Below are 8,069 nucleotides of genomic sequence, written 5' to 3'. Positions count from 1 at the left end.
CGAGCCGTCCCGCCGCAGCCGCTTGCCGCCGCCTGCCTCACGTCACGCCGCCGCCCGCGCTGCTGCCCCGCGCCGCCTCCCGCCGCTGCCGCTGCTCCTTGCCACAGCCGACGCCGCCCGCTGCCTCGCCGGTGAACGCCGCCGCAGCCACCGGTCTTTTCCTCCGAAACGGTATAAACCGAACCGCCCGACCCGATTTTTTAGGTTTTCTTTTAGATCGGTTTATTTTTTAGGTTTTGTTAAATAGCGAGCGTTCACCCGATTCGTTTTATTAGCGAAGGAATTCGTTCGTTAGTCTCTGTTAGCGGACGTTCGTTCGATAGATTTTTCTTTTTCTGTTTATTTTCGACCAGGGACCTATTCACGAATAGTTTTCTTACAGATTAGTCCCTAATGTTCGAACCCTCATTACTTTTTGCTCATTTATCCAAATCCGTGAAACCAATGCCAAAATCTTCGTCTTGTTCCCCACTATCCAGATAATCAACTTGAACATGATTTTGAAAATTTAAAATTTGGCTTCAAGCAGATTTAATTTTGAACTTCTTTTGATTGTAGTCTGAGTTTCGTATCTCCGATTCGATTGATTCTTCTTGCCAATCAAAGTTCTTCACTTCAACTTTCCATTTAGATCTTTTCTTCTGGTTTTACCTTTGCATCTTATGCTTGAGTGCCTATGTATGGTATTGTTTGTTCAAGATAGAGTTTTCGGAGTGCGAGGCTTGCTACTACAAATCTCTAGGGTTTTCCGATCGTCAGCAAGGAAAGTAACAGTTTGATCATATCCCTTTATTACCCAGTTTTTATGTATTAGTTTCAACCCTCAAACATTACATGAGTAGGTTTTGATTACATGTGGGTGTGGGAAGTAGTTGATGTGGTAGGAACCTATTGTCTTTTATCAAACCGCGGGTATCATTACGTTATGCTTATGCTGCTTTGCTATGCTCGTAAACGTGGATTGGTATGTGAGATTTCATGCAAGATGTGAGAGATTTTAACTAAGGGAAACTTAAGGTGGCTACTTAAATACACATCTGGGTGGATTCGTTGCGGGCACCTGGAGCAATCCTATGTTGTCCTAGGATATCCCCGAGTACCGATGTGATCATCCTATGGTTTGCCACCCAGGCTCAAAGGGACCATAAGATTATTCATGCTAGAAACTTCCGTGTGCAGCCACAAGCCATTATGGGCTCTGGCATAGTTGAGTATGTTGTGTGACCTCTTTTAGTGGTAGGCTAGCAGATGTAGGGGATGTAGGTGGTACTGTCTACCCAGAGTAAAGAGTTAATGCTTCGGAAAGACTCTGTCTTGATCATCCGTTTCTCAAACATCATGTAGTGCGAGAAATTTAACGGAGGAGATCGAGTCTTGTGGGGAAAATTGCGCAAAACTCTACAGAGTGTACAAACTAATCATGGTTAGCCATGTCCCCGGTTATGGACATTTTGAGTATCTGGTACTTGAATTATTGATTTGATCTCATCACTTTACTTAATAAAATTGTTGGGTTATAATTATTACTTTGGGATTGAGTTGGAGGAACCTTCTCATTTAATGACATAAACTTAGTAGTTAAATAAAATTTATTCCTTTGTTGTAGGGGAAAATTGGCTTTATGCAAATGATAACCTTAGAGCCTCCACCAGCCATATATGCATGTAGCAATAGCTATTATTTGTTCATTTGCTCTATAGTGTTATCTTGCCAGCATATTCCATGTGCTGACCTACATGGCTGCAACGTATTATGTTGCAGAATTTTCAGAAGAAGAGTAAGGTGTCCTAGGTCGTTGTCATGCACTCAGTATTGCCGTGGAGTTGGATGGACTCATTTATCTTTGATGCTTTCACAGTTATTTATTTAGATGGCCTTCAGCCATATTATTGTAATAAGTACTCTTTTGAGACACTCGATGTAATAAGTGTGTGATTGAACTCTGTTATAATTCCTCGAGTACTGTGCGTGTCAGCAATACCAATCCAGGGATGACACTTAAGCATAGAGACTTGACCGTCTGAGGTCGGGTCGCTACAAGATGGTATCAGAGCACACGCTGACTGTAGGACGCGACCACTAGGACAAGCCACATGATACTCTTCTCTACTCATTTCTAAGTCTTCTCCATTTCTACTCTATAGATGGCGGACCCAAGGAACAAGTTCAATCAACCGGATGACGACACCCCTTTCAGACGACACTTGAAGGAAGTCACTAGGTACCTGAACATCGGCATACCAAGCTTCACCGGAACTTTCACTGCAACCTTGCCAGAAGAGGATCACTGGACGATTCAAGTTCGTGTTCCAGGAAGGACTTTTGCTCCAGTTACCGAGCCCATTGAGTTTCCCTTTGATGCACCAACCTAGAGTCTAGGAAAGAGCATGCCCTCCCACATCGCCATTGGACGCATCGGCGAGGTGTACAATAAGGATCTTAAGGACACCATCTATCGGATATGTGGACACCGAGATGAGCAAAGGGAGATGATTTGCACCAGGAAGGATAAATCTATTGCAGCCTACATACAGGAGTTGAATCAGCACATTCGTCGTCAGGAGAACCTGATGTGCGCCAATATGATAGACATGAAGCAGGTGATGGCCCGGAACATGGAGCTAGAAGAGGAACTCAAATCTACACGCGATGGATATGAAGAGGAAATTGCTGTACTACTGGAGAAGAATGAAGACCTGAAGAAGAAGCTAGGGATATTCATGGGGGATCCTGAACCTAAAGAGGACATCCGTTCTGAAGACTACATCATAATATACGACACCAAATCCGACCCCGACAGCGATAATGAAGACAGTGATGATTATGAAGACGAAGCTGGAGCAGATATCATGGAGTCTTCCACCGATCAAAATTTCTAGTCGACTACCATATTACCATTAGTATTCCTCCATGTATATAGAAATAGTCCGCGAGATTTTGTAATGGTAGATTAGATCGATTGTATGTTTCTTGTTTGAATTGAGTGGTGTGAAATGAATGTGTTTGTCTCATGTGCATATGGGTAGTGATTTCTCTTTAGACCTCACTCTATTCTGTTCTCACCCCTCTAAACCTATCAGATGCCTCTGAGACGTGACCCCACATCCGCCTTCCCACCGGAGCTCACTCAGTTGATCCAACAGAAGAATGCCTTGATGCAGCTGCTAGTCCAGAACCAAGGCAACAACAACAACAACCCACCGCCACCCCCACCAGTTGACAACTTAGCCCGTTTTCTAAGGTTGAATCCACCAGTGTTCTCTAGTAGCACTGAGCCGATTGTTGCTGATGACTGGCTCCGCAAGATTGGAAGGGAGCTGACCACCGCAGGTTGCACAGATGCTAAGAAGGTGCGTTTTTCCGCACACCAACACTGGATGGACCCGTAGCCTCATGCTGGGAGAACTACACTGCCACTTTCACTGTGGCCAATGTCACTTGGGATCAGTTTCAGCAAGCTTTCCGCACTGCACATGTCTCAACTGGATCCGTGAGTATGAAGAAGCGTGAGTTCGCAACTTACGCCAAGGGAATTGTACCGTGGCGCAGTACATGGATGAGTTCAGAAAATTAGCACGCTATGCCCCAGATGATGTGGACACAGATGCCGCAAAGCAGGAGAAATTTCTGGAGGGACTAAATGATGAGCTGAGTATGCAGTTGATGGTAGCAGCATTCACTAACTACCAGGAGCTGGTAGACAGGGCCCTCATGATTGAAAGCAAACAGTAGCAGATAGAGAGCCATAAAAGGAAGTATGGACAGGGGAAGTACAACTCTGGAGCTCAGCAGAAGCCTCACTATACCCCGTACTCGGGAGGACACACTCATAACCATGGGGGACATACCCATGGAGGCCATTCCCACAATGGAGGAAGTTCACACAACCACAGTGGCTCTAAGAATGGCAATGGGAGTGGAGGAAACAACAACCAGAACCGTTCCAACCCCGCTACACCCGCTAAGAAGGAGCTGAGTCACATTACTTGTTTCAAATGCGGGAAGACTGGATACTACGCCACCGAGTGTCCCGAAGCCAAGAATGGTAATGGTAATGGAAGCTCGGGAAAGAGGCCAAACCCCTTTACTAGAGGTCAGGTGAACCATATCAACGTGGAGGAAGTTGAAGAGCAGCCTGACGCAGTTATTGGTAAGTTTTTGATTAAGTCATTTACAGCTCTTGTTCTTTTTGACACTAGTGCATCGCATTCATACGTATCAAGGGGATTTGTGGATAAGTTTAAGCTGGAAACCTTAGCCCTTAGGTCACCAATGTTAGTAAGCTCACCAGGAGCAGAATATATGGCTAGTCGATGGTGTTGTCAGTTGCCATTGACCATAGGCAAACACGTTTTCCCCTCAGACCTCATTATTTTGGAGTCACAAGGATTGGACATAATACTAGGCATGGATTGGTTATCGAAGTATGGAGGAAACATCGATTGCGCTAGTAAGTCAATACTCCTCACCACACCAGAAGGAAAAAGGATCAAGTATGTGTCCAGGCATGCGCCAAGGAGGACCCAAGTAAATTCACTCTTAGGAGTTGTTCAGGAGGAAGTGCCAGTTGTGAAGGATTATCCCTATGTGTTCCCAGAGGAATTACCAGGCATGCCACCAGACCGAGATATAGAATTTTTGACAGAGCTGTTACCAGGCACCGGACCAATATCGAAGAGACTGTATCGGATGCCCACAAATGATCTGGAGGAAATTAAGAAGCAGATTAAGGAGTTATTGGAGAAAGGTCATATCCGACCAAGTTCATCACCGTGGGGAGCCCCAGTGCTCTTAGTCGAGAAGAAGGATGGATCTTTAAGGATGGTTGTGGATTATCATGCACTGAATGAGGTGACGATCAAGAACAAGTACCCACTACCGATGATCAATGACTTGTTTGACCAGCTGCAGGGAGCTAAAGTATTCTCCAAGATCGATCTTCAATCAGGATACCACTAGCTGAAGATCCGAGAATAGGATATACCAAGACAGCTTTTACCACAAGGTATGGGCTATATGAGTACACGGTCATGTCTTTTGGATTGACTAATGCCCCTGCCTATTTTATGAGTATGATGAATAAGGTGTTCATGGAGTTTTTGGATAAGTTTGTGGTGGTGTTCATTGATGATATATTGGTGTACTCGAAGAATGAAGAAGAACACAAGGAACATCAGCTATATGCCAAGTTTAGCAAATGTGAATTGTGGTTGAAAGAAGTCGGATTTCTCGGACATTTTATATTAGGAGAAGGAATAGCAGTAGACCCTTCTAAGGTTCAGTCCGTCACTGAGTGGTTGGCACCCACCTCAGTTGGAGACATACGCAGTTTTCTTGGACTCGCAGGGTATTGCCAGAGATCCATTGAGAACTTTTCCAAGATTGCAAAGCCCATGATGGAGTTATTGAAGAAGGACACCAAGTTTAAATGGACCGAAGAATGTGAGGCCAGCTTTCAGGAGTTGAAGAAACATTTAGTTACAGCCCCAGTGCTAATTCTTCCAGATATACACAAGGATTTCCAAGTATATTGCGACGCTTCTCACTAGGGACTTGGAGGTGTACTTATGCAAGAAAGAAGAGTTGTATCATAGGCCTCACGTCAGCTTCGACCCCATGAGTTAAATTAGGCCACACATGATTTGGAGTTAGCAGCCGTAGTGCATGCACTCAAGACCTGGAGACATTTTCTCATTGGAAACCGTTGTGATGTATACACGGATCCTAAGAGTTTGAAGTATATCTTCACGCAGAAGGAGTTAAATCTCAGGCAGAGGAGATGGTTGGAGCTCATACAGGATTATGATATGAAACTGCATTATCATCCAGGAAAGGCCAATGTTGTAGCAGACGTGTTCAGCCGCAAGAGTTATGTTAATACTCTCATAACTGGAGGATTACCTCAGGAGTTAGCCGACGATCTTAGAGAACTTCGTTTGGAGATAGTTCCGAGAGGTTTTGTTGCAGCATTGGAAGTTCAGTCCACATTGTTGGGAAAGATTCGAGAAGCACGGAAGACTGATAAGGAGATTGCGGAGATAAAGGATAAGATGAGTAAAGGAAAGGCCAAAGTTTTTCGTGAGGATGAACATGAAACATTATGGTTTGAGGATCATATTTATGTGCCCAATGACCCAGAGATCAGGAAGTTAATTCTTCAGGAAGCGCCTGACTCGCCATACTCAATTCACCCCGGAAACACCAAGATGTATTTGGATTTAAGGGAACATTTCTGGTGGACATGTATGAAGAAGGATATTGCCGAGTATGTAGAAGTATGCGACGTCTGTCAGAGAGTCAAGGCAGAACACCAGAAGCCAGCAGGACTACTTCAGCCTATGCTGATACCCGAATGGAAGTGGGATAAGCTTGGCATGGATTTCATCACCGGGTTACCCAGGACACAATCAAGATATGACTCTATCTGGGTAGTAGTTGATCGCTTGACCAAAGTGGCTCACTTTATCCCTGTGAAAACCACTTATATGAGCGCGAAGTTGGCCAAGATATATATGACCAGGATCGTATGTCTGCACGGAGTTCCGAGGACCATCGTATCAGATAGAGGAACACAGTTTACCTTGAAGTTTTGGAATCAGTTGCACCAGACTTTGGGTACCAGGCTAGAGTTCAGTACAACCTTTCATCCGCAGACAGATGGATAGACCGAGAGAGTCAATCAGATTATGGAGGACATGTTGAGAGCTTGTGCGCTAGATTATGGATCTAGTTGGGATGATAATTTGCCTTATGCAGAGTTCTCACACAACAACAGCTACCAGGCTAGTTTGAAGATGGCCCCTTTCTAAGATTTGTATGGAAGGAGGTGCAGGACACCATTGATGTGGGATGAAGTTGGAGACCATCAGTTGTTCGGACCCGATTTAATCAGAGAGTCTGAAGAGAAGGTTAAGTTGATTCGTGATAGACTAAAGGTAGCTCAGTCCAGGCGGAAGAGTTATGCTGACACCAAACGCAAGGAGGTAGCCTATGAAGTTGGAGACAGAGCATATCTTCGTGTGTCACCACTTCCAGGAGTTAAACGATTTGGAGTTAAGGGAAAGTTAGCCCCCAGGTTTGTAGGACCATACCGAGTTTTGGAACGTATGGGAGAAGTGGCCTACAAGTTGGAGTTACCGGAAGGATTCTCACGAGTTCATGATGTGTTTCATGTTTCCCAGTTGAAGAAGTGCCATGCAGAGATGGCCGATATTCCTCTAAGAGATACAATGCACTGGAAGCAATTCAGTTGGAGAGTGACCTAACCTACGAGGAGAAACTAGTCAAGATTCTCGAGTTTGCCAGCCGACTTACACGTAGCAAGGTCATCAAGTTTTGCAGAGTTCAGTGGAGTCACCATACCGAGGAAGAAGCCACCTGGGAGCGAGAAGACCTATGGAAAGACCACCCACACCTATTTGCTAGCCAGCCCGAATCTCGAGGGCGAGATTCATCTTAAGGGGGGTAGGTTTGTAACATCCCAATTTTCAATTTGGATGTTAATCATTAGGTCATCATATGCATCCATGATTCTTGCATTATGAATTTGGTTTATTTGGACATTTTCATCCAAGAGACCTTAAGCAACTCAAGGACCATTTGAGAGAGTTGGAGGTTTTCATAAAATTCCATTTTTGAATTTTCAAAATTGGTAAATTGGATCAAGGTAATTTTTGTTTGAAATTATTTTTCTAATTATTCCAAAATAAATAAAATAGTGAGAGAAGATAATATGACTTCTTCAAAACAGAGGGAATAATGGAAAATTTAATTTTAAGTAAAAATATTTATTTATTTGAATTTTATTTGAGATTTTATCGGTTAAATTAGGAAAAAATGTTCATTTTAGCCCAAAAAAATGTTCATGTTGTCCTAAATATTAGTAGAGGACCATCAAAATTATTTTTGCGATTTTAGGATTTTTATTTATTTTATTTTGGTTTTTTCCGTTTCGGCGAAATGTATTTTAAACAAATTTCCCTTCGACTGACTAGGCCGAAGCCCAGCCGGCCCGCAACCGCCGCCGCCTTCCCCGCGCGGGAGTCCCGCACCGAGCTGCCGCTGCACGG

Source organism: Triticum aestivum, chromosome 6D, assembly GCF_018294505.1.
Source record: "Triticum aestivum cultivar Chinese Spring chromosome 6D, IWGSC CS RefSeq v2.1, whole genome shotgun sequence".
In the NCBI taxonomy this organism is placed as follows: Eukaryota; Viridiplantae; Streptophyta; class Magnoliopsida; order Poales; family Poaceae; genus Triticum; species Triticum aestivum.
The sequence above is the reverse complement of the archived record's forward strand: the minus strand, read 5'-3'. Positions refer to the sequence as shown.